Source organism: Varroa destructor, unplaced genomic scaffold (assembly GCF_002443255.2).
Source record: "Varroa destructor unplaced genomic scaffold, Vdes_3.0 BEIS01000001.1, whole genome shotgun sequence".
In the NCBI taxonomy this organism is placed as follows: Eukaryota; Metazoa; Arthropoda; class Arachnida; order Mesostigmata; family Varroidae; genus Varroa; species Varroa destructor.
The window spans coordinates 19,437,432-19,463,350 of NW_019211454.1; the positions used below are offsets into that span (position 1 = coordinate 19,437,432).

The window sequence follows — 25,919 nt, forward strand, 5'->3', positions numbered from 1 at the left end:
CAGTGATCGTGAACTAAAGGTACGAGCATATTGTTGGTGGCATTGATAATTTGGTGCCAGTACCGATTGATACTGTCACAAAGACTTGCTAAGTTTGCCTAACGTAATTAATTAGACGTTTTAAGAAAAGCATATTGCAGATTTTACATTACAGATTTTGTATTCTAGACCTTATAGCTATACGAGAACGTTCTATTTGCGTAAAGTTAAACGTTACATTACATGGTATATTTTTGCGAGTCATACAATTAGTGGCAGTTGGCGTCATGATTAAATCAAGCCATCCTTGTGTTAGATACCTCTGATCATATGAATGGTTAAGAATGAACTGGGTGTTCATTTGTTACGAGAATCCTTGTGTTCATGTACGATCTGGTAATAATGCTCACAACGTATGCAGCATTACGACAATCCATGTCACTTCTTCTTCGAATAGCCCAAGCTTACGTTCCACCCCCTTTCTGGCTGACCCCCTTTTTAATTACATTAAGAACATTTTTGAACGTGTGCGCGCATCCCCATAAAACGGCATGTGTGTGCATATCACCGGTTTGAAATTTTAGTGCGGTGACCATAGTGTTCTATTCTTTCTCTTCGCCCCCATTTTTCTGTTTTTCATCGAAATATCTGCTTTTTTCATCTGTAATCTGCTACGATCTGTGCCACATCTAACAACAACAACAACATCTGGCAACATTGGTGAAAGTCACCAATGTTGCCAGAGGAGGCCTAGAAACAGTGAAACCTTCCACCATCGTCCAATACCTAGTCTAGGTAGAAAGAGATCGGCAGAGCTTGGTAAAGCAAACTATCGACTGCGTCATAAACGCGGCCACCGCAGGAAGGGAAAGAGAAGCGGGTCCCGCTGCTCGAAGCGACGCAGTTCGAACTTACGTGCGGCACCACGGCAGAGAGTCATGGCGGTGTAACACTGTGCGCGAAGCGGCGAATTTGCATTTTAATAGCAATACGACGACTCTTATACTACGTCGAAAGACCAAAGGGAGCCTCAGGGAACCTCAAGTGCACTGACGGTTTCTTGAACATTGCACTGAGGTAGTCGAAGGGAATGGTACTTGGAAATATGACGGAACCTTAACGGCTGCGCTGGCCGTGGTCCTTCTAGGACTGGAACTAATTAATAGTAGCCGGTCGGGTTGGCTGCCATCAGGATGACAGCATAGTCTGTGATCCAGGGCTAATTAATCGGACAAGCTTTCCACTTGGACACTATGGAAATGTATGTTTATCATTAAACAATTAAATAGAACATAGAAAGCGACTATCACTGGTGTATAACTGTGTAATTTAGAGATGAAGGTGGTTGAAAAAGAGGAAATCAGCATTAAGAGTAAGTAGGAACTGATAACGAAGGTTATGAAACTTATATACTATATATATATATATATATATATATATATAAGTTTAGTTTATTCGTTTATAATACATTTTCTACCCTAGCTCGGGTAGCATAAATATATGGATTTGCGCGATAATGTTCTGTAAATCTCAAAAGCCATAATATTAGATATTCAGTACCTGGAGTTCAGAAAAACTCAGTTTGTCCCATGTACAGTTTCAGAAATATTAAACTCTTAATAATGTTTGCTATTATCCTTGTTTTTTTGTAAAAATAACATTGCTTTCTTTGCTTGCATGATCAGTAGGCGATTTTTTATTTGTTAGATTTTTTTAAAAATTTCATATTATTATTAGACAAACACCTTTTTGTTTCGGATACACCAGCTTATTTTTGAAGTGCTAAGCAGGCTCTACTAATGCTATATATAGAATAATCTTGATAAAAATTTAGAACAAAAAAACGTGTGGACGTCAACACAATTGTAAAACATTAATGTCTATTTTTTTTTATTAATGAGACCGTTTCTTCATAATAATTTGAGAAGAGCTTCTGTAAAATGTATCTTTAGTATCTGCTTTCTCATTTCAGTTTTTTTTTTTAATTATCACATTTCTTCGAACAATCAAGTTAGATATAATAATAGTGTATAATGATAGTACCTTAGTTGTGTTACATTTTCATTGAAGGCACTTACAGTGATGATGCACCCCGCAAGAGGTGGATGAAGATTAAAATCTGCTCTGAAAAATCATTCATATTGAGGCTTATGAGATTATCTCCGCTATTTAACTTTACCTTAGTATTTTCATTTGTCTGATATCTCCCATCTCACAAGGCTACTATTATTTTACAAATGAAATTTAGTTCCGTTTGCTTAAATGAGATCTATAAACAGTCCTAGGTGTGTACCAGGCTCGTGTTTCATTTATGATAAATATAGAATCCACGACAAAAAGGAACTACGCTCCTCTACTTGATCCCAATTAGGCACGCGTTTAGGGACATTGCATGATAATTACAGATAAAAAAATTTAATGCCTCCTAGGAATGAGGAAACTTCGCAGAAGTGTTCACACCGGCGTGCATAAACGTTTGCAAGGAAAGTGCCAAGTTGGACTTCTCTTGAAATCTTTTGAAGATAATCAATAAGTTCACCTTCAGTTATTTTCTTGACGTCTAACGAGGCTCAAAGTCCATTCATTAACTAGTTATGGCTTGGAACAATGGAACCAGCAAATGACATCTAGTTAGATTAGAGTCACTTATTCAACCTTATAAATGTCCGTAAAAAAACTGTACATATATGTAAGCGCATGTAATAATTCCGGATATTTTTAAAACTCGTTTTTAACCCGTAAAATGCGATAACCATCGAGACACTATGAGCTGTCCTGTTGGAGCGCGTCAAAGCCAGAATCCAACAAAAAGCCATACTTATCCCGGATCAAAACTGCAACTTTCAAGTCAGATTCAAATTAGTACCTTGAAAACAGCCGTGCACCATCTATACGGCTTTAATATCAATAATAAGATGAATTTTAATTGTTATTGCCCTCAATAACTGTACAAATGTGGCTATCCAAATGCGCGCACACTTTGTCATGCGTCACAGACCCAATCAGCCTTTTCACGTCTTCAAAATAAGAAGTGCCCTCGATTGCGGTCGGGACCACGATGACTGAAGCTGCAAGGGTAGCTGAACGACAGACGAAATGACTGGTCTCCTTGTCACACTTTGCCTTATTTCTCGAGCAACGGCGAACAAGCTGCCGATTGAGTTTGGGTAGCGGAAAAAAAGTGGGTTGACTGGCTGGCGTCAAAATCAAGATTGGGCCCTGGGGGCAAAAAAAACGGAAAAAAAGAAGATGTGTCATTGTTTTTTCTCGTTGGGCGTAGCAGAAGCAAACTCACAGCTGCTTTCGGTCGTTCGATTGGCTGTCGTACGATCTGCTTCTCCGTCGAACATTCTCATAGTAACGCCGCGAAACCCTACTTTTGGGGCGCGCGACCGAAGACTAGCAGACCCGAGGCGCTGCGCTGATAAATTGATTGGAAGGACAACTAAACAAGGTACAACAGAGAAGCTTAGTAGGAGGCTGAGAAGCACGAGAGAGGAAAGTCGGGCATAGTAAAGGGAAATTGAATGATTAGTGTCGGCCCTTGCTGGACAACAGTTTACGTTTTCGTTCTCTTTTTCCGTCCTTTATGCTCAACGCGAGGTGTCTGCTGATTTGGCGTTTGGAAGCAGTTTGGTATTTTGGGCTTACATTTAATCACAACCTCAAAACGACGGGTAAATTCAAAGAAGGCCCATGCAGTCATTTATGAACGTCGCTAGATTAGTTCTGACAAAGATATATTGTACAAAAATTGATCGTCGGATATAGTTGCTTCAAGGAAAAGCCTAAGCTTCTAAGCATTTGGCTTATGCTTTTGTCCCTAGTATAGTTCCGTATTGCTTTTCCTTTTTAGTATGGAAAATTAAAGCTACCTGAAGATTGGTTCACCATCGCACCTAACCTCTTGTTCAACTTGTGGTCTTACGTCTCTACTTTTCGGAACGTTAATACCAACGGTCTTGTTTGAGGCTTAGAATGACTTGCGCAAGCTCAATTTAGTTCTTGTGTACCAACATTGGATTACTAGGACAAAGTCAGGTGCTCAGCGCACATTTGGCCTGAAATTTTTATTATAATACGCATTTTCACGTTTCAACATCATTTTGGTTAAATAGGAATTGCAGAACATTTATTATTATTATTTTATATATAATTACACATTAATCGGTGAGCCATTTTTTTTAACTTACTCGCGCTGACTCTCAGTTCATGTCGCCTGTATAGTGAATCATTAGCAATTAAGTTCGACTTTTCGGGAAGGACCTACTATACAAAAAGGCTCAATTCAGTCAACTAACAAAATTTGCAAAGGGTAGGCTTACATTGCCTTGCTTTTTTGATCGGTTGTTGACTATTTAATGTGTAGGCCTTGCTGGACTTATCTGGGTTTTTCTTCAACGGACTTCTAAAACGGCGTTGTGACAATATACCGTAGTAATGATCTGTTAACGCGGAAACTGGAACCAGTAATAACCGCTACGGCAATGCACTTAAATAGGTGTGCATCGGCCTCTTGGACTGCGCCGCTCGCTCACCACATGGATATTCGTAGTATCACCTAAAATAGATCAAACTCCATAGTTGACCAACGTATGTTGACTCTGAAAAGGCCCACTTCCTAAAGGGTTAGAAACGTCCCTGTGGAAATCAAACTGTTTCTTGCCGCGTTGCCTACATCACACGTAACTGTGATGCACACTGTGTGTACACGCACCAGTGTGAGGTATCACGCATGATGCGTCGTAATGCAAGATCTGGTTTCCCATGACACGTATATGGTTCTGATGTCAAATAGACGGAACCTTCCTTATGTTGTATTTTGTGACTTGGCTCCAATCCGTAAATGATATTTTAGATTTTATCAGCCTGTCGAACAGTATGATAAAATAATCTGATTTTTCATTGTCACTACAGTCTATATTTATTGTAGGAAATGACGTCGTTTGATTTATCAAACCTTATTTAGCCATATTTCACGATCTATAAATAATTGCTACGGTCACTTACTTCCATTTCTCAATTTGTCGACGTATTCCTCTCCAAAGTAGATCCTTTCCAGTCAACAGTTCCCTTTCACTTATGAGGCGTAGTGGTTGTTTTCTTTTTGTGGTCGAAACGATATCTGCCCGACGACTTCACTTGTGGCTGAACGCGCTGTTGCTAATTTGAAGGAGACGACCTCACCGCCGGATTGGTGCAACACCATTCGCTCCGAAACGGCCTGCCTAAGAAAGAAGGCGCTGTAGGTCAAAGGTCGTTCGGTGGTCTACGTGCGCGTTCTCCCTCTTGCTGTTTCATACGATACATACTTCTGCTCGCTATTATTGTTGAACGGTATCGATAACGAGCGAATCGGCGAGCGTTCACCTAATTGATACTCAAATAAATATTGTTTTTTTTGTTTCAGTGTTAACTAAAAGTGTGTCGTTCAAATATGTTACAAGCGGAAAGAAGCCATGGAATTTAATTTTACGCTGATCGCAGACAGGGGGCCTCAAAAGGGGGGTGAAGCACGATAGGTGCAAAGACGACGAAAATCTTTAAAGAAGTAATCATTGGAGCCTATCTGGAACAATCAATCGGCCATTGACAGTATACTCTTCAGAACGGCAGTTTACTTTTACATCGAAGATGCAGGTCCATCAATTTTTTTTTTGCTTTTTGAGCCCTTTAAATCTGTACCCCATTAAAAAATCGTCCGGTTCACCGCACAGAAATCGTCCTCGAATTTTTCACAATTTACATACAATACATAACCTGCCAGAAATATCTATGTAGTATGCCTGAACGTTTTTACTGGGCAGTTAGTAGACGCTGCTGCTTTCGCCAATATAGGACCGATGTGATTACCATTTAATCATTGTAACATTCAATTTTATTAACTAGCTAAAACGTAGCGTAGTAACATTTCCTTCGATTTTTTTCGAGCTGCTCGTGACAGATACCCCACTGAATTTATTTTCTGAGAAATAATAAGAAGACAATATCATGCACAAGTCGGTAACTTAATTCAATTTATTCATGCGACGATCCGATACTCTTTAGCCATGCTCCGAAATGCACTTGAAGCTGTTTATTAACCATATAACCCCCAAGTTCGACTGAAGTATATTGGTTCATCGGTTGAGATTGTTTGAGGTTTTATATATGTATACATATACTTGAAGTGTAAAAATACGAGTTTCCATAGAAAAAAAAAAACAAAGAACGAATCAACTGCAAAAGCCAGGTTATCGCAATAGCGTAATGTTTATCAAAGTTCTAGTAATATCAACAAATGACAAAAATGAAATAAACCGTAATGAGACGGAATCTGTGTTTCCGTCTCACCGCATCTGTGCGTTCGCCGTTGGCATACAATTTGTGTTTATACAAATAGATGGTGACCTATCCTTACCTTGAATTCAACTGACTCATTCCCTTGTGTACTCATCTCTGTACGGCATGTTAGTCGCTTTATGATGGAGCCCCTTGGAAGAGGATGAGCTACGGGGAATCGCTAACAGCGTCGCCGATAGAGGTGCTATCAAAGCTCTATGGCCTTCTGGCGTTTGTTTAACTTTGGAGGCGCATTGTGGCTCACCAGCTTCGAGGAAAACTGTTCCAATATCATGTAACGGTGAACTGTATACCGTTTGTGTGAAGCCATACACGTTTGCCGAAAGCTTTACATTGGCAGGGTCGCAGCTGGGGCGCTCAAGCAACGTTATTGAATAATATTAGCCCTTATCGCCTATCGCTAATGGTTGCCGTGCTGGTATAATGCTAATTGGGTTATTAATTAGCGCGGCAAAGGGTCCGTAATAACGGACATCGTATCTTGTGTACTACACATACTTCGCCATGGCCAAATTAGCAGAAGAAAAAATCGAATGTCTACTCTAACGTATGTTAAATAAAATGGTAAATTGTATTTGTAATGGCCAGCAGTATTGCAGTAACGATGAGAAGCCCCGCGGCGTATAATATTAACACGTTGGATCCGTTCGCCGGTAGTATGCACAATCGTCGCTTTGTCCTTATCTCTTTTCGACGTCGTGTTCGTTGCAGCATTTTTTTACCGAAGAAAATTATGCGTTGTGCGTTAGGTCTATATTTCATCCTTTGAGAGGTATTGATAAACCCAATTGTATCGACATCAGTTCATACGCCGAGGGTGCAGCGCCAAAAAGAAGCATTGCTAGCCTTTCCTTGTAACGTTACGCGAACTATTCGAATGAAGACACTGAGCGCCGCTAAGCTTTCTTTCGATAACGCATTTAATTTTGTCGATTGTATCTGCCGGTGTGGACTGCTCTCACCACCGTTTCGACGCGGCCATATTGTCATTACTCTTACCCCGAAGGGCTTTCTGACTTAAGCGAATTATCTTCTAACAAATCGTTATGGAGCCAGTTCAATTGTTACCTTGCAATTAAGAGAATTGTTCTCTCGTCCCTTTTATTATTACTGCAGAGTTTGCCCCGCTGGGTGGTTTGGCAGAGATATAAATAGATGCCACAGGCGGCCAACGTTTCCTCAAAACGCTACATGCATAATTCAATTCGACAGTTGAAACATTCTATTATGTAACAACAAAATCCACGCCCCGTATATGCTACAGGTCATCCTGCCACAACGTAATAATACTGAAACTATATCTATACGGCCCTTATATCTCCACTTCGAAACGCTGAAAACAGCTAATGGATCGCTAACAGCCTGCTCCGCTAGCCGCGTTATGGGGCGCGTTTCGAATCGGGTCGTGTCGCACAGGGCCCGTCGAATAGCAGTAAGCTTATGTCTATGGACATATGCACATTTACAAGATGTTGAGATCGATTATTGTAATGCCTAACGTCAGGTTTCTTCGTCGGAATTTCAGCCAATGTGGTGACTTTAACGGCTTTATAATAAAGATGGCTAACATCCTCTTCGCTTTTTTAGCTCGCCTGATTTCCTATAGCCTTTGCCTAGTTTTCCTAGCTATAGTTCGCACTTGGTGCTGAACTAGTGTATGTATATACGTGTATGTACAAACACAAACACAAACAGGCCACTCTCGTACACTTTATCAGTGATTCAAACAGTGCCTATGTCGAGTCTCGGACAAGTTCAGGCCGCGTAGAATTTGTACGAGTGCATTCATCTGGTTTGACTACTGAAGTAGCACATAGGGAGAAATCGGACGACGAAGTGTCGCGTAACTATGCAAGGAAAAACTGCTCAGATTTGAGGTCAAGGCCCTACTTGAAGCGCAGGAATAGGGCTGTTTTTTGGAAAACAGAGTTGTCTTACCGCACGTGTCAAAGAGCTTTCACAGGGGGCTTAATACTGAGCAGTTCGGTGCCTATCTTCGCCCAAACAGGGAAGCTCAATACTAGTTCGTAAGCCTACGTAAACATCTGTGATATCGATTCGTTGTGCTGCTGAAGAACTACGATTGAATTAACTGTCGCCAATGAAAGAATCGCTTTTTAGCGAAAAATTTCCTCCATTGAACACAGCACTAAGTGCAGACCGACTCTCCTTTTCAAACTGTGCGATGTATCACGCAGCTCACGTATTTTTGAAAGTTTCTGAGGTTGAAAGAGCATCCGAAAATAAGCGGAAGGAAGGATGTCAACTGAACTTACGTTGATTGATGAAAGTTGCTCGAACCTGCTCAATATAGCGGTTGCTTAAAGAAGTAAATTTCTAAAAAAGAAAAACGCAAGGTTTCGTGGTAAACGTTAGTATGCCGGACTTGGATGGATCCTATCAGATTGGCTTCCCTTCTTCCCTTCATTTTCAGCACCCATATCATTGAGGAATTATCTGATCTAAAATCGATCACGTTGAATCCTGACGATAACTTAGTCGCATCATTTCTCCGCGTAATACAACGATGCTCGACTTTATTGAAGACTTCTGGTTCTTCTATGTAAAGTGTTTGGATACGACTCAGCCTTGTAGCGTCACCATCTTACCCAAGACATGTAGCTGTTGTAAAGAACTCAATAAGTGAGAGCCACTAGAAGCTGAAGTTCAACTTGCGAACTGCCGTTTCCAAGTTCGGCAGAAGAGAATGGCTACCACAAATTAATGAATTAGAAAAGTGCCAAGGACTGAAAGGCCCTGCATTATACGACCTTAAGGAACTTAAGTGGTCTATAAGCGAAATAATTAAACTTAACTTTGAAGCTGTTGATCTCGGACACTCGATGACCAAGTAGATACATGGGCACGTTTTGCGCTGTCGTCAAAGATTTGCTAGTCGAATCGAAGCCCATTCGCAAAGAGCTTATGATTCGACCGTGTGGTCGAATGAAGACTTACTTAAAGTTACTCATGAGAAATAATATAGGCTCACTGATTAATTGTCTTCTGTGATACTTGGCTGCGGTTGTTTGGCGCCATTTTACTAAAAACACATTCAAACGACGTCCGGCACTTTGTCGTCATCCTAGCAGAATTTCTTCTCAGTAATCTTCAGACTATTTGAAATAGATATGAAATAATTCGTATACGGTGCATATATATATATATATATATACACCGTATGGGGTATAAATAACATATATATATTATTTGGGGATGATCAAGAACACTAGATGTACGATTAGCATTGTTTATTGTTGCTAAACTTGTTGCGACGAGAAAGCTCAACAATATTAAGCTAATGTCCCCATTTTCGGGTTTAAACATTTCAAGCACTATCCCGGTACCTTAAATTGCTGAACAGCAAAAATCACTGCTGAACCTGATGTCAGTGAACCTGATGAAGGTGTCATTAATTAATTTGAAAGTTATGAATTAACAAAAATCATACTCATAGACTTTGATTGTTCACAAGTACTAATCTTGCGTAGGCTAAGTTTTGTATTACTTTGTAATGACAAGTGATGGAGCATATATTGATTACTAATTCTGTATAGAGAACCTTGTACTGCGCGAAAAGGGTTACAAATAAGTCTCTAACCATCTCTTCCGCTGAAGATTGTCCAAAAATATAATATTTCCATCCCTGATAGCAATTCTGTGCAAAAACAGCTTGCTTTCCCTTGTGCCCGGCTGTCAGATAATCACGTGTGGCTAAAAAACGTATTTTTTATCATTAATACACACATTCATAAAAAAAAAAACGCGTTTTTTTTCTTCTTTTTTTCTTGCGCAGCAATTCAAGGTTGTGCAGCGGCTAACCGTTCGGAAGCCTTTACAAGCACTGGGCTAAATGTTCAGCTGACAGGTCCGTCTTCGTCCACTCGTTTCGGGCGCGTTTCGACTCATTCAGTAAAATCTTCAGCACTGTTACGGTGATGGAGCCAGTTTCTGCAGACGCTATTAGATCCTGCTCTTGCCCTTTCCACTTCGCAAGCTGTCTTTGTTGCCCGAGCTACACTTTTTTCAGCAACGAAGTGGCGTTAAGGCGGGCAGTTTTGAATCACGGACATAAGTCTGCCGGATCACTTCTGTACCTGCTCTAGAAACCGACGAATTGCCGTAATATACCGTCTCTCTGTGGTACGAACTTGAGACATACATCATCATAAGTACCAGCATTAAAAGAATAAAATCAGGCCTGATAAAAGACCAATCAGTCAAAGAGGACGTTACCTGCTTCTTGGTAGATTAAAAATCAGTGTAATTATTTGTCGAATGTTTCGTATTATTGGTCACTTTTGTTTACGAAGCTTTTTCGGACTTTTTGTATATATATATATATATATATATATATATATATATATATATTAGCTTTTAGTTATCCGCGTAGAGAGGATTCATTCTGTTATTCAATAAACTTAGTTTAATTAGTTAATTATTAATTAATTTAGTTTTCTTACACTTCGTCGACATAAACGTTCCATATTCATGGCCGACATGTCAGCTGGCGTCTGCATCCAACACTATAACGATTTTGATTACCGGACCTTGAGCAGCAGAGTAAAGTCGATCATTAATACTGTGTTACACTCTCGTGGAGCAGTAACTTCGAACATCGAGCAAAACCGCCTCTAGGATGACTTCAAGATACAGGCACCGCGTATTGTGATGGTTACCGCGACCGTTCAACTGAAACTGCTAGCACCAAGCGTCTATGCGTTGTTAAGCTGAGGCAAGAGCGCCCCTTGCGTGCACGAATAGCAGTGTTGGGCAACCGTACACCTTGATTACAACAAAAACGGTTTCTGAAAAAATAGGGGCCGGGATAAACCGCATAGTATAGCATTCCCGTGCTACTGATTACTACAGAAGAGTATGTTGGTAAAAAGGCAGGCACTTCGTTGGAGTTTTATAGGCGAAGACAGTAGCTCATTGAGTTATGCTCAACAAGAGCTCACTAATTCATCAGGTTCGACAATGGCCTAAATGTGCTACACAGCATATGTGGTTAAATAAAGAGCGTTTTAATAATGGCAAAATGATTTATGGTCCTTACGCCTATGTTTAGCGATGGATATACCCAATAAATAGTACAAGATGTTCGATTCATTTGTTTTCGGGAGAACTTTTTGATTGGCGAGGTAATTAGTGATAAAGCACTAGGTTAATTTTCCAAGTGCACCATTATTTTAGCCTTTTTTAGTTTTAAGAAGCATATTATCATCTGAATTTGAAGAAAAGGTCCATTAGTCGTTGATACGATTAGAGCTCTCGAACTTCTATATGGAGCGAATGATAACGCAAAGGCATAGCTTCGAATCAGATCTGCGAAAAAGCTACCTGATGATCTACAATTCACAAGGACACAAGTTGGCAACTAAAAAACTTCCACTTACGTAACCTTTAGATGAACAAAACAACTATTATTTCAACACGTTTTCCACTAATTATCTATAAGTTGACTTGATATAACGTAATAGAATAAATCAGCCGTCACCAAATTAGAATACCTATCAACAAAAGCTTTCTGATTCAAAGGCTTTTGAACATTTAAACGAGTTTATAGTAAGCTTTTCGAAATTAGAATGCTCTTTGGACAGCAGGGGACTCAAGTTCGAAGATCACCTGCTCTCACTTACGCTGCGTAACTCTATCGATTGAGTATTTTGAATTCTAATCAGCTAAAATAGGATTACACACTGTAAAATATGTTGAATAATAATCCACTTCTCAGATCGAGGCCTAATCTTCACGTGTTGAAGGACAACGAAACTTGTCACGGGCATTTCCCACAACAGCCCAGAATGCGTATAGTGGTATCTAACTAGGGGCACAGCATCTTTAAGTATAGTTTAAACGCAGGTTATATAAATCAAGTGAGTCATTTACATAGTTTATTAGATATGGCAATAGCTTCGCGATTCAATATTAGTTTGCCTTAGAAAGGTTATGGGATTGTTGAGGCAGGCTGATAGATCGACTGAATCAAAGCAATAGAATTACTCTAATTTCATAGCGGCTACCGAGTAACACGATAGACAACGGGGTCTCAGGGAAATTGCAATCTAACAATTGTACAACTGTAGATCTGTAGTTTATTAGATCAGACGTAACACCAGTCAGATCGATCAATATGTTTATAAGTATATATAGCATCAGTCATAACGGTATTGGAGAATAGTGACCGGAAGGCGATCGGAAATAGCTGGATAATAACCATTGTTACAATTGAGTTGTATTGGAATATTTGTTTTGGTTCGGTGTCTTCCAATTGCTTAAGGCCACAGAGCGTTAAATATTAAGAAAAATCGCAATAGGTATAAAATAAAAGTAGATTATTTCTTTATTCTTTAGTAGAAGCTTCAACATGAAGCTACTTTATATAGATTTTAATGACCGTGCCTGAATACGCGTTATGAGAGCATGTCTTAATACTAAGTATTCTAGGCTCTGGACTGACTTTGCAGGATTCTATCTTAAGGTAGTTCATGAGTTGTGCGCGTATTGTGTGCGTAGCCTTGCTTTAGACTTGTTTTTTTGTAGTATAATATAAACCCTTCGAAAGCCATGTAGATTGCTAACTGCTAAATTATAATGTATCAAGCTTTACTTATGCAATCATTCACAAGCCAATCGAGTTTGACATTATATATGGCTACCGAAGTCTCTTCTTGAAGCTGTTCGTATGAGAGTACTTACTCAACCTACGTATTCTTAATTTCCATTAAAATACACCTTGATTCTACCTAACATCTAGACGTCTCGCTAAACCGAAGGTTTCAGACGCAGTTCCTATCTAGCCGTTTTTTCGTACATACAGTCTCAACGAACCTTTTATGTTCTTCGCCTTCTGTTCGCAACCTTTCAACTATAATCCGAAAAGCTCGTTATGCTGAACTGAAAATAGACTCCTTGCTTCTAGTTCATAAGCTCGTGTCCCATTTTCATAGTTCGGCTCTCCCACAATCCCCCGGGCGGACTGAGAAAGTCGTGGGACAACCCGCTGAAATTTACCTTGAGAGCACAGTCAGGGTCGGCTAATACATCGCGTGCATAACGAATTATTTAAATATCGACGAGCTGGACCAGGAAGAAGCTTGGTTTGCTAGTGCCGTCGTGGGCTGCCGTATCTGTACGACGTAATAAAGGATGCATGCAAGTTTGCCCTGTACCTGGGACAGACAGTAACAGGGTTTCGTTTCACCCACTGTGGGAAGAATCAATGGAGAGACAGGTCGCGGAAGAGATTCAGAAGGTCAAAAGCATAGATGTATAGCACCATATAGCAGAGACCAAGCAAAATCGAAATTAGGTCAAGTCGCCATTCGTAGCCGTACACGAAACTGGGAAAACGAGCGTGCGCAAAAAAAACTGGAAGAAATATAAAGGAATGTGTTATTAGTTTTCTGAAGCTGGGTTTGAAATAACTTTGTTCTTGTCTGTGCTCAGTTTTTTTCTGTCGTGCTATCTTAAGTTGATGAAAATTAGCTATTATGGCCTATATACTATCTTCGTCTATGGTGTCTTTTGGCCCGTGCATTGCACAGTACGCAAAACGTGCATCTACCCGATACAAGTGAAGGAAGTGTTATACTAAAAACATGTCCACGGAAATATCATTTCAGGTTAAAAATTAACAAATAGAGATTTGTTTAAATAAAGTATAAAGAGAAAACGATGCACGCGTAGACGCCTACTTAGCTTACATGAATGACGAAATCCCTCGCATTGTCCTTCTGTAATCTAGAAGTTTACGTTAAAAAGTTGTTGACGAACGCACAAAAGATGACCGCTAAGGTTGTATCAATCTAATGCTAACAACAACCCAATACACCTCACTATTACAGGAGATATTGAAGACTAAGCACAGAACTAGATGCGCTTAGCAACATCACATGGATATACCCTGCTCCAAAATGGTGGCCCTGACTGTGACCAGGCGTACGTTTTCCTGTACGCCTGGTCACAGTCAGGGCCCCCCTCCCTTTTCTATATGAAGCTCCCTTATATCTGTGCTGTAGATGCAGATTTTATTTTTATTGTTGTTAAATGTGCGCACCATATGCCATGTCAGCTTGATCCCATCTGAAAGGTTCCACAGTTCTTACCCGCAAAGATTTCGCTGTCGGCATTGGCACCGATGCTACTGAATATGACTGTACAGGGTAGCGACTTTCTGGTACTAAGGTCTTGGCGAGGCCTGGTTCTTGATGCTCTTCCCAAGAATGGCTCGTAATCTTCGCATTGACTGAAGCTGCGTGTCCTTAGGATTGCACTGATGTCTAAGCTTCGTAGTCCCAATTTGGCTTTTTTCCATTATATCACTTGTCACACTCACTCTGCTTATGTTTGTTTGCGCAGATGTCGCTGAGAGCAAAGACGCCTCTTTGTGAAAAAAAGAAAAAATACATTTCTTTAACAGCATAATAACAATGTGGCACATTTGTCAAATGTCTGTCGCCGTTTGAGCTCGAACAACAAACTAATGGCGACTTGATAACATTGACGTTAGTGCGTACGTCATCCTGGGTTCGATACCAAGATGGGACCTAAGAATTGTCAATATGTCGGAGCTTTTAATATCACCTCACCACGCAGTCAGCTCAAACAAGCTGGGTACATATCGCGTAACATAACGATCAATGGCCGTATAGCTCTTCTTTCTTCGTCTGGTTTATACTTTGTAGTTAAATAAACGGATGTTCTATCGTAAACGACAATCGGCCAATTGTTGGCTAAATAGATTACCTGCGTAAGAGAAATCTGTCCACCAAATACCAATTTCTATATATGTAAGGTACGACAACTATGGTCATTATTTTCAAACACACATCTTTAATATGCCAATCTTGATATACAACCCGAATTAATAATATATTTCGGTTTTATTTACGCTTGATTTTTTCGCATCTTTTCTCCGTTATCGTAGTGTTTGAGCTAACATATAATCAAGTAAGACAATTTCGGGACCTTTACAAGCCGGGCTAGGGTTCCCGGTGACGCAAGACCGTTTGCCTGTTCGTACAGTCGACGTATTCTGTGTCGATGCTGCTTACATAGTAATCACACGGGGTGTGCAAAGTCGAAGACGAACGTCCGGAACCTGATGGAACAATGGACCCTGCAGCGACAACACAAATTGATGAGCGCTGTCATAATTCCATTGAAGATCGTAGCTAGATATTAGTAGCGTTGTAAAGAATAAGCGTTTCGCTTATGCGTCCACGGATCGATTACGGCCTATCGAGGCAGTAGCTTGGAGCGATCAGTACGCGACCGAGAGTTCGCTGGAATGGTTTAAACTGGCGATAAAATTAGCCCTGCCTCAATATGGCTGTTCACCTTTGAAAGACGCCAGCACCGAATAGCAAGTTTATTGTCATTTCCAATATGTCTGAGCAAATCTGATCAACAGAACACAACAAATACAAATGAATTAGGAATGGTACGCTGACAGTTAAGCAGCGTTCTATTCGTTATGGGTTAAGAAGGCAAATGCCCATTTCCGCTTCAGCTGGCACAGCTTCGTTAGGAGGCAACACAGAATAGGGTAAAAGGGTCTTGATAAGTTGAAACATCAGAAAAAGTTTTTCGTCCACAACAGAAAAGTTGAGCTTATTCTATACAGAACTTTTCACCACCCCTTATTCGGTTTATTTTTACTTGATTGTTACCGTCGGTTGAGGCAAATTTTTTTTTCTATGTAAATAAATTCCGGCAAAAATTCTTGTAGTGCTTTTTATGTGGCTGCCGTTCACCGCTTTCCTCCTCAAACCTCTGACTTTTCAGGTTTTGAACCAGCTCAATAAAGATAGAATAACATTTTTTCCTTATAATTCGTCAAGATTCCATACAAAGCAGATACGCTGCCTGTTTCAGGAGCCAGTAACGGTATCAAATGTTTAACTTGTTTCGTTTACATTCCCTTGTGTTTATAAAAATTAATTTAAATTTCGTTTTATTCGTATTAGAAAACAGTGTGACTGAAAGTTCAACTTTTCTATTAAACGCAGTTAATACTGGGCAGCTGAATTAGGATCGAGATTAAAATATAGAGCGGAGCCTCTTATAGGTTTGTAGACAAATTGTTGATTAAGGCAGCATTTCTAAGTGATATTTGCCATTTTTTTTTTTCGAAGAAATATCAACTATTATAGGGAAATTGGATATGAGTATTAAAAATATTGACCTCTATTGCTGAGTCGTATTACTTTCTTAAACGTTGACCTTAGGCCAGTAAGGCTGCATATATTCATTTTATTCTATAGACAAATTAAGTAATTGATGAGGTAATAATAGAAACGCACTAATAGACGTCGGAGTTCAGTAAATAGACGCGGTACGTTGTCTACAAAATTTCTCATTTTTTAGCATAGCAACACGGAACCCAACTCACTTTCTGCCATCTTTTTAACCGGCGCCATCGATATCAACAAAGACATCCCAACCTTGCCGCCTCACCCCACTGTTTGACTGAGCTATTCTGCAACGCCATCGGCACTACCCTGGGCTCCTTGATTGACATAAAAAAAACAAAAATGCACGCGAATAATCAGTGTTACCTTGTACCAAAGGCCGAATCAGGCTAGAACATACGACCCAAGCGATGCTTTCTACGATGCAAGCTGCACATATGACACCCTTCAGCTACCAGCAATAGGCGCTAAATGCCTTGAGCCACATTACCTGTTTATAAGTACTAGAATACTATGTGAGCGCAATTATACGGGTACACAATCAACTATCTACGGCCACGAACGTTTCTGACGCTAAAAACTGCCCCCTATTGAGAAATAAGTTTTTACTTATCTGAACTAATTTTCCGAGCGCTTCTAGAATTTTCCCTATTCAAACCTGTCCGCATGCGGCTTACCGGCTTCCAGTTGACTGTGCAGGCAATCGAACACCTAACCTAGGAACCTAAAAGGTGGTAGTGGCATTTAGTAATGCTCTTCGGTACGACAGCATAAAAATCTCCGTTCAGTAATTGACTATATTGAGAAAAAACCGGCAGGCTTACATTGTGCTGGCCTGCTGGAAAAAGGATGCGCACACGACCCGAAGGTTGTTTCTGTTCTTCCCTGTCGGAATTTGGAGCTTCGGAAGGGTTTCCAGCGAGGCCAATTTGCTAGGCCAGTGCGTTTGCCATTGTTTGGTGCCTCCTAAAACTCAAATGTAGATTTTCCAAAAAAGTCACGTTCCGGTTGTCAAAGCAGACGACAAAAATGCACCGGCTCACATAATCGACAGTTCAAAAAGCTGCTTGCTCATTCCAACTGTTATACTACAGACGCTTGTTTGCAGTCTACATACAACGCAATAACCACCGTTAGCGTCATAATTTACCGCTTTAACATTTTCTCTTCTGCTAAGGTAGGACGTTTGTCGGTAGGGACGACCAACAGAACAGACTTCATCAAGCTATATAAGCAATGAAAACAAGCAGACAGAACTTTGTATTAACAAGCAGCTTTTTCCAGCAGTAGCCTTTGCTTCACTGAGAATAATATGGCCGTGACAGTAACACAGGCAAATTGTATAATTAGTAATTAGATCTGAAGTTGATTTAGTTCATGATTACTTTCTTACTTGAACCTGATCAAGTGTTGAACCTGAAAAGACGTTCACGTGTTGTGAAGGGCTATCTTCGGCTAGAGCAAATGTCGACTATGCATTTGGACTCGATTTACGTTCAATTACCAGAAACACACTTCACACTTTTCGAGGTAAATGGATAAACTCGGACTCCGAATTAATGTAACGAAAAAAATTTTATCATATTATTAGGATCCTTGATAATACTGCTATTGCTAAACTTAGTGCTAAGTAAATAGATTTTGAAGACTTGCTGTTTGAAGTGCTTCGTTTGCTGCTCTGCCGTTCTATCTTACTTAAATATACTAAATGGATTCGTGCTAAACCTTATTAGGAAAGTCGAAGCCCTTCCGTGACGTAGCACTACTTTCTTCCTACAAAATAGTGCCCTTTGTATAAATGGATGGGTGTATAGACGCATTAAACCCATTTCTCTTCAGCAGCCAAAAGTGCTAATTGATAACCTGTAGATTTTGGGCACTGTGGGCTCATAGTGTTTTACGACTTGTCAGAAGAATGCTGTATCTTAAGGCCTTCTAAGGATAGTGGAAACGCAAATTCCTCCCCTGGTGTTTAAGGCTAACAAACGTTCGTACTGCTTGGCTCGTTTGCTCTATAGCATGCACAGAAGATAACAAAATTGCCAACAGGCGACGGGCGAACGTAAAAACCGCCTCAGGCATCACCTCACCTGCCTACGTGTCCAACCCAATGAGTTGTCTTTCTCTTCGCGCGTATTACCCTATCCCCCAAATAGCCGACCAACAGGTAAACCTTTGTTGGATTGTTTAGAAATGTAACAAAAAACTCGAACTGGACTGCGATTACCAAGCCCGGGCCCTCGGCCCATGCCTGCGCTACTCAGCTACGGTCATCGTTTCGAGCTAACAGTGGAAAAAGATGAAGAACAATAGATGAACAAAACAGCTATGGTCCAGTATTGACAATTCCAGATTTTCGCAGCATCCGAAGCAGACGACCGTACTTGATTAACCTGTACATAGATATAAAAAGAGAGGTGCCTGAGAGCACTTCCTCTCCGCTAGCAATCCGAAGCAAAAACATACCGACCCCCGGTCGGGTCCACAGCTTGTGTGTTGGTCGTATTATTTGTTGGGCGTTACTATAACGAAGAGTTTGCATAATACCTTTCGACGAGGTCAGATTCGATTTATCTATTTGAGTTAGCACCGTGTTGCCACTCTTACCGTAGCCCAATAACGAATTTATATACAGACGAAAACACCGTTTATATACATATATTTGTGGGCGGCTCTTATCTCTGCGCCAATCAGTTACCGTTAGCCGCCCATCGTTCAATAGCGTTACCGTAGACGTCGCCATAACTGTATCGTCTACTAGAGATGCACGCTCTAGCAAACCCTAGAGCAAACAGCAAGAGCATAGCTGCCCTATTCTTCGGCGCGAATGCTTGAGCAGCAAAATCATTGTGCTACATTGCGTCATAACAGCTGTCAGGATTTATTGCGTGCCGCTGCGTTTCTCACTGTCTAAGGATGGTATCGAGTATTAGGATTAGGGGTACCTAAAAAGTGTCAAAGAACGGGCGAACCAAATGTACCAAAAGATATGGAGACGTCTCGTTGCCTGCTCAAGGCACTTTTGTATAATACTTCACATCGATTTCTTCATGGATACGAAGCTCCATGAATAGATTTGATTTCTTCAGCGTGACATTGGTAATGGCGCCGTGGATGCACACTGTCGACTATGTATATCTTGCCAGAGCAGTAGCAAAATGTTCGAAGGTCAGCTTGTAATAGTGAAACGCATAATTGGAAAACAAATCGCAGTTGTCGGTTAGAAACATGTTTACAATTAGTTCCACAGTTAAAGCAGCATGGGTATTTGTTTAAAAACGTGTTTTCTCGCAATAATAAACTTGCCAACCTACAGATAAAAGCAATTTATATTGTTTATATAATATTGTTTGGGCATCACACTTTTTTTTTGGGCAACACAGCTTTTGTTGCTATATACCAAACAGCCTAATTTCTTGGATTCACGTTATCCTTTTTATGTGTAATATCAATTTTACGATTCATTTGGAGTGCAGTTTGTATATAAAGCATTCTTGGTGTGTATATATATACTTTTACTACATTTCTTTTTTAAGGTTTAGAGGTTGTTTCACAAAATCTATAGAACTACTACTAAATTTAACTAAACAAAAGCTTATACGCATTATATTCTGGGCGATGCTTATAACCGGACCCCATGTTTTCTGCATCTGTTTTTGTTTCTTTTTCAAAGTCACGAACTGCATAAACGGTCTTCTTCCGTCCTTGACTTGTATACCAAGATCTCCCTGAACTCCTCGATGGCACCAAGTTCTTGTCCCACAATCTGAACCAGTGAACTGCACAAGTCATAAAATATGCGTTAGAACCATTTTACGAGCGTCCAAGTCTGGCCGCGAGTTCGCCGCGAATGACAGCAAACAACCAGTCTACTTACACACGAAACCCAAGCTTCGGTATTGACAGCCCTCAGCCGGGGCTAGCGTGAATTCTGTGGAGAAACATCGTTTGCAAACCGATCTTTCTCTTCGCTTTCACTTGTATAGATACTGTAGCCGTACCACACGTTTAGCAGGCGACAGGCAGTGGCATTTTCAAGGGAAGCAACGAGTAGCAAATCAGGGCATAGCGTTGCCACGAACGGTCTAAAGAAGTCAGTTGCACTTCTCTCTCTCTCTCTCTCTCTCTCTCTCTCTCTCTCTCTCTCTCTCTCTCTCTCTCTCTCCTTTAATTTTCGTCTTCTATCGTTGATAAAATTGCGCAAAGGCTGTAACTAATGTACGTGCTATTGTGCCTTTTGTTTCAAACCGCGTTTGTTCGAGAGCCCTGCCTCCCGCGTGCGTGTTTCGGGTTTCAGTTAGCGACCGTCCAACACTTGTCTGACGCCGCTAGGACCTAGCGCTAAAATCTGGCGGTTCGGCCTTCAATGCAGCGTTCGGCACGAACACCACTGACGGAGAATTTAATAGCATGAGCCTTGCTCGCTGATCATTAAGGCGTCACCGGAGGAATCACTGCTGCTGCAGCCACCGTTATGATAGTAGTTTTTGCTGTGTTACTAGTTCTGTTCTTTACTCTTTCTGTTCCTAACTCGTTCGACCACTGAACTGATCGTAAAGTGGGGACTGTGACAATAAGAACTAACAGCTACACTGTATGTTAGTGTTCCAGCGAAGATATGCGTGAACTAGTAAATCGAGTCGTCTCACAATTCTTGCATCTCTATCCGGAAACGTATGGTCGCGAAACTCTTGAAAACTTCCTATAGACAGCGTTGACAGTGGGGCGTTATGGAGCGGGTCCTTAAGCTGGCTGAGTTCGACGTCAGCTGATCCAGTTAGAATGCGGAAGCGACGTAGCTTGGCTCGTTTGCACAGCTAGAATTTACGCTTAAACAGATTGGAATATAAATATTTCGCACCATAGCAACCGATCACGCAGCTGGCGTAGATATTTATGGAAACTGACCCATGTCAGGACAAGGGCACAGATACAGTAGACGCTAATGCTGTGCGTAGGTTCACGCTTATAGCTGTAACATGTCCTGAGGAAGAAAAGGATACGCTTCACTGCTAAGAGTTTCAGTAAAGGCAAGCGATCATAGCAACCAACGCTGTTATTTGTAGTAAAATATACTTTTGTCGGTCAGATCATTAAAACTTACTCAAATTTGTGCAACAATAATTTTCGAGACGTCGAAGCGCGCAGTATTATCGCACATCTAAACCTACACACAATAGATTTGCTTCCAAACAACAACCAATATCATACCTTGTGCTGTTTTCCTCTATACTCTATCTACTATAATCTATACTCTAATCAGCTTTGTAGCTACACACTAGAGACAGTCTGAATTTCTATGTTTTCCTCGTCCGTAAATCCTATTTTTTGCCTAAATTCACTTTTTATTGATGTCCCCTGTATATCGATTTTTGACTCTTTCTGTGTAGACAACATGATTCATTTGGGCTGGTTCTTTTTTAGTTCATCTTGCAATAACAATCAGATACGTATTTTCTATGCACCGTTCGTGCTTTTTTACTTAGCTTCCCAGTGTACATGCAGAGACTGCGTATAACGGTAACACTCGAGTTCCTTCGAGGACGTTTTTATGCCTATTAGGGATCCTATATTCAAACTTTAAGTTATAGCCCCTTCATCTAGTGAGTGGGAATTAGAGGGGGCAGAGGGCTATTGTAGATGCTCCTGGTTTTCACAGATTCATTAAGAGACGCATAATATACTGTGCGGCAGATCCTGCTACTTTATAGGTAGCGTGGTAGCGATCCACTCTCAGCACCTCTAGATCCTTGCGACCAGCATGGCCGATATATCACCTGTCCCCCCGCCTTGCATGAGCCTAGTCCTAGGACTCTTACTATGCTCAGCATATAATAGCCAAACGGCTTAACTCGTTTCATGGCCGGTGCGGCTAAGCAAGACGCCTTCTTATACTGTGCCGGCCTAATCCTGAAAAGGATACGCAGCTCTCGTTAGCCCTGACATTATCCGCTAAGACCGAGAAATCGAATGAGAGTACATAATTAATCGGTCCCGGTATAATTTCTCTAGAAGACGGGCGAAGCAGTAATTCGATTGGCTATTACTAGCTACGCATTAAGCAAATGAACACCCGAAATGATCGCATGCGATAGGTGACTTTTTCTTATTGGCATTTTATATATTTGATTGTATGGCACTGGAGTTCATACTAATAATTAGGACCATATATTTCCAAAAAATATCGTCCGTCTTAATCTGTCAGATTTGAGCATGTTGGATGCGTCCGATGCAATTGAAATTAAGGGTAGTTGGGCTATGGGCAAGCTGAAAAACGCTAGCTACAGTTTGAAATAACCAACATGCACGGCATCTTTCGCAATGGCACGAAATCCTGTGAACGCTTTGAAATCCTGCGCGTGATTGTTAGCTTGGACGACTTCTGAATAATCTATTGCGTATTCGTATATAGCGAGAGCTGAACATAAACTAATTGTTTGTCTGCTTATCCTACCTTTTGACCGCACGTGTTAAGTTAAACAAGCTTTGGCACCTCACTTTTCCCTCCTTTTACTATAGACACTAAAGCACGGGAAAGCTGGTAATCAGATTTGTCCGCGCTGAACGATTAGCAAATAAACGAACCTAAAAGCAATTTCCCATTATTTTTTAGCCACTACTAAATAACATTAAGTGGTACAATACTTGACAATGTTAATGGTAGTGAATAAGAAATCTTTTACTGTGTCAGCGAGTTTTAGGTGTCGTCATATTTTACTAAGCAAGGATTGCCCGGCATGTAATACGTTTGACCTACGTAAACAAAATAGAGACGACAACCTCATTAATCGTTTATGCTGGGTTATAACCACTGATGGTTTTAATTAGCGTATGCTGCGTCCTATTAGAATCAAGTGCGAATAAGTAAATATGTCGGTTGTAGGGTCCCATGTAGTATTAACTCACAAGTTTTGTTGTACGTAATGCTATATAATAGAATACTTAGATATGCACCGACGTCCTACATTTGTTTGAATGATAGTGAACCCGGTATACTTTCCTGCTTTGTTACGCTCCCGCCACTGCCCTATATCCTCGTTACATTGGCACCAAACTAGTTCCAACCATCCGCTCGCAGGTAGCTTTCGCTCGGACTCGCTCTGCCGTTGCTGCCGCCTAGAGCCACTTATCGAGTAACCCATCTAATATCATGATGTAACCTTTAATTCGATTAAATATTATATGAGTGATATAAAGGCCCATGATCAGCCTATCGAGATCGTCGTTCGGCCATAATGTCGTCCACAGGATCTTACATATGTAGGAAGCATTGCAGTGTCTTGAAGGTTCCATGACGAGCCTGATCTTGCCTTGCGGTAGGCCGTCTTTGCCGCGGTGTCGTGGCGCTTCGATCGATGCTGCCTCATAAATATGCTCATGTTTCTAATAATTAGCGGAAATTTTTGCTGATCGTTCCGCTAGCAACAAAAGCAGCGGCAGGCCCATCAATTTGTCTGGTGAGGCCAACTATCTGCCATGAGCTTTGTCAAGACTGATTGGATACGTGCTACTTCTTTTGCGACTGGGTGCGTGGCCGCTAAGCTCCGACCAGCCTGGACCTTCGGGTACTTGGGATCTCAGAATCTATTTTCGGATGTATTTTTTTTCTTTTTCTGGCACGCTGTTTGGAAACTGAAGATCCCTCCGTTGCGAGCAGGTAACATCCCGAACATGACGCAGGCCGATGAACGTCAGATAAATCAGTTGGATGAACGTCAAATAAATCAGTTAGATGAACGTTAAGGGTCAATAGCAGTAGAACGGGCTCTTCAAAAAGAGGTAAAGCTTCTCGTTGTTAGCTGCGATGCTCGTTCTGAACTACCAGCAAGTCGATGATTGTAATTGGAGTACTTAATGATGAACGAAATACACAACCTTAGCTTCGATTGTCGTCGCTCGAGGATAAACCGTGACCCTTTCTTTCTTAATCGTCTAACTAATTCCGTGTTTCATACGTTAACCTCTGCTGCTATATCCTAGATGCGCTATCATGCTGCTCTACGTGTTTGAACAGCTGCCTACACTCATCCCCACCATAGTATATTGCTCCGAGATTCATTAATCTTGATTTACATCCATCTGGGCACGGCACGATTCGAGAGGAGAGCCTATTACAGACGCCTTTGCCTCTGTCGAAGGCAATGGTCGCCTCTGTTACCGGCACGACTGCCGCCGCGACTATCCGTCACTAGCATAACGTCATGTGCCCTAACGTCCGTTGTTCATTGTTACTCAAGTGTATCTCTTCGTGTCAGCCAGGGCAGTTAAAGCCAATACTGCCAACAGGCAAAGATTGAGGAACGGTAACGGTGATCGTACCTTCGTTGCCGTCGGGAGAGACGGCTGGATGCTCCTGAAGCTAGCACACACAGCAGTCTGCACGGATTCTGGCACCGTCGTCGATTACCACACGATTAGCAGACACCACCGCATATTATTCAGCGATCAGGTTGTCTGCTATTTTAATATTTTGGCATGTGAGCAAAATGGTGGGTAAATGTAGAGAGAGGGAACAAGAAAGAGTAAAAAGAGGGAGAGAGAGGCAGGCAGTTAGCGAATTTGAAAACATCTGTTCGCGGCAGAAAGCAAGTATAGCATGAAGGGCTACTTAGCTTGCTGATGATCGACAACGCGTGCCTTCACCGTCTTTGCTGGTATCTCCATCTCGATGAGCACGGATGAATCAGATAAATGGTGAGAGTGACTGGCAATATAGGGAGGAGGAGAGGGGGGGGGCTAGTTAAGCGTGGTTAATATTTCATAATACATGATCGGCATCGAATATCGCAGCTGTGTATTCCGATTTGACCAAACCAAGCCATAGGTAGGCCGAAAAAGTTTATCCGTGTCGCAGACAAGTAGAAACTTCGCCAAGCAGACACAGCAAGTTCTAGCAAACCGATCCAGGTGGCGCTATTCCTGGTAGCTCTTCGTAATCTAAAAAAAGATACCCATTAAGGCAGAATGATGATTAGTAATTTGTTAATGACTTTTACCGTGATCCTGCTTGCCTTTTGCGCGGCAAATCATTCTGTGCCAGAATGTTTATTCAACAATAGGACCATAAGGCTAAGTGGGTATCAATACGATACGTGCAGGATAATTTGTTGTAGTAAGTTGGTAAAATATCGGACGTGGAAGGTCTTGTTTGTGGTAAACAAAAAAAAAGTTTAGTAAATTAATTAAAGATAACATCCTCAGGAATGATTAGAGCGTTTGTATGCTACCGTTCATGAGGTCATTAAACTAAATCAGCATGTGTAGATACACAAAGTATGGTTCAAAGTATGAAATGTTTTTTTTTTTAATTATGGATGTCTTGCGAGTCGCAAGATCACCAGCAATTCATAAAATTAAAAAGCGCGCTTGTGGTTAGGCGCTTTATGTAGCCACAGTATA

General features: G+C 41.1%; 2 long non-coding RNA genes across 6 annotated transcripts in view; one reads left to right on the forward strand and one right to left on the reverse strand.

Annotated features, from left to right (window-relative positions):
* Positions 1 to 10,216, forward strand: part of LOC147758352 (uncharacterized) — a 33,173-nt gene extending 22,957 nt beyond the window's left edge. The window contains exon 4 of the long non-coding RNA XR_015326778.1: positions 10,118 to 10,216. This is a non-coding gene — a long non-coding RNA (uncharacterized LOC147758352). The remainder of the gene's footprint in view (positions 1 to 10,117) is intronic.
* Positions 1,985 to 24,965, reverse strand: LOC111255353 (uncharacterized). Of its 5 annotated transcripts, XR_002675444.2 has the most exons (4): positions 17,345 to 24,965; positions 17,198 to 17,244; positions 4,990 to 16,837; positions 1,985 to 4,540 (listed from the first exon to the last, which is right to left on the reverse strand). It is a non-coding gene; the product is annotated as an uncharacterized LOC111255353 (long non-coding RNA). The 5 variants fall into 5 exon arrangements; XR_015326776.1 differs by having other exon boundaries at positions 4,990 to 22,430; positions 23,777 to 24,965; XR_015326774.1 differs by having other exon boundaries at positions 4,990 to 17,244.
* Between the last annotated feature and the right edge of the window lie 954 nt (positions 24,966 to 25,919).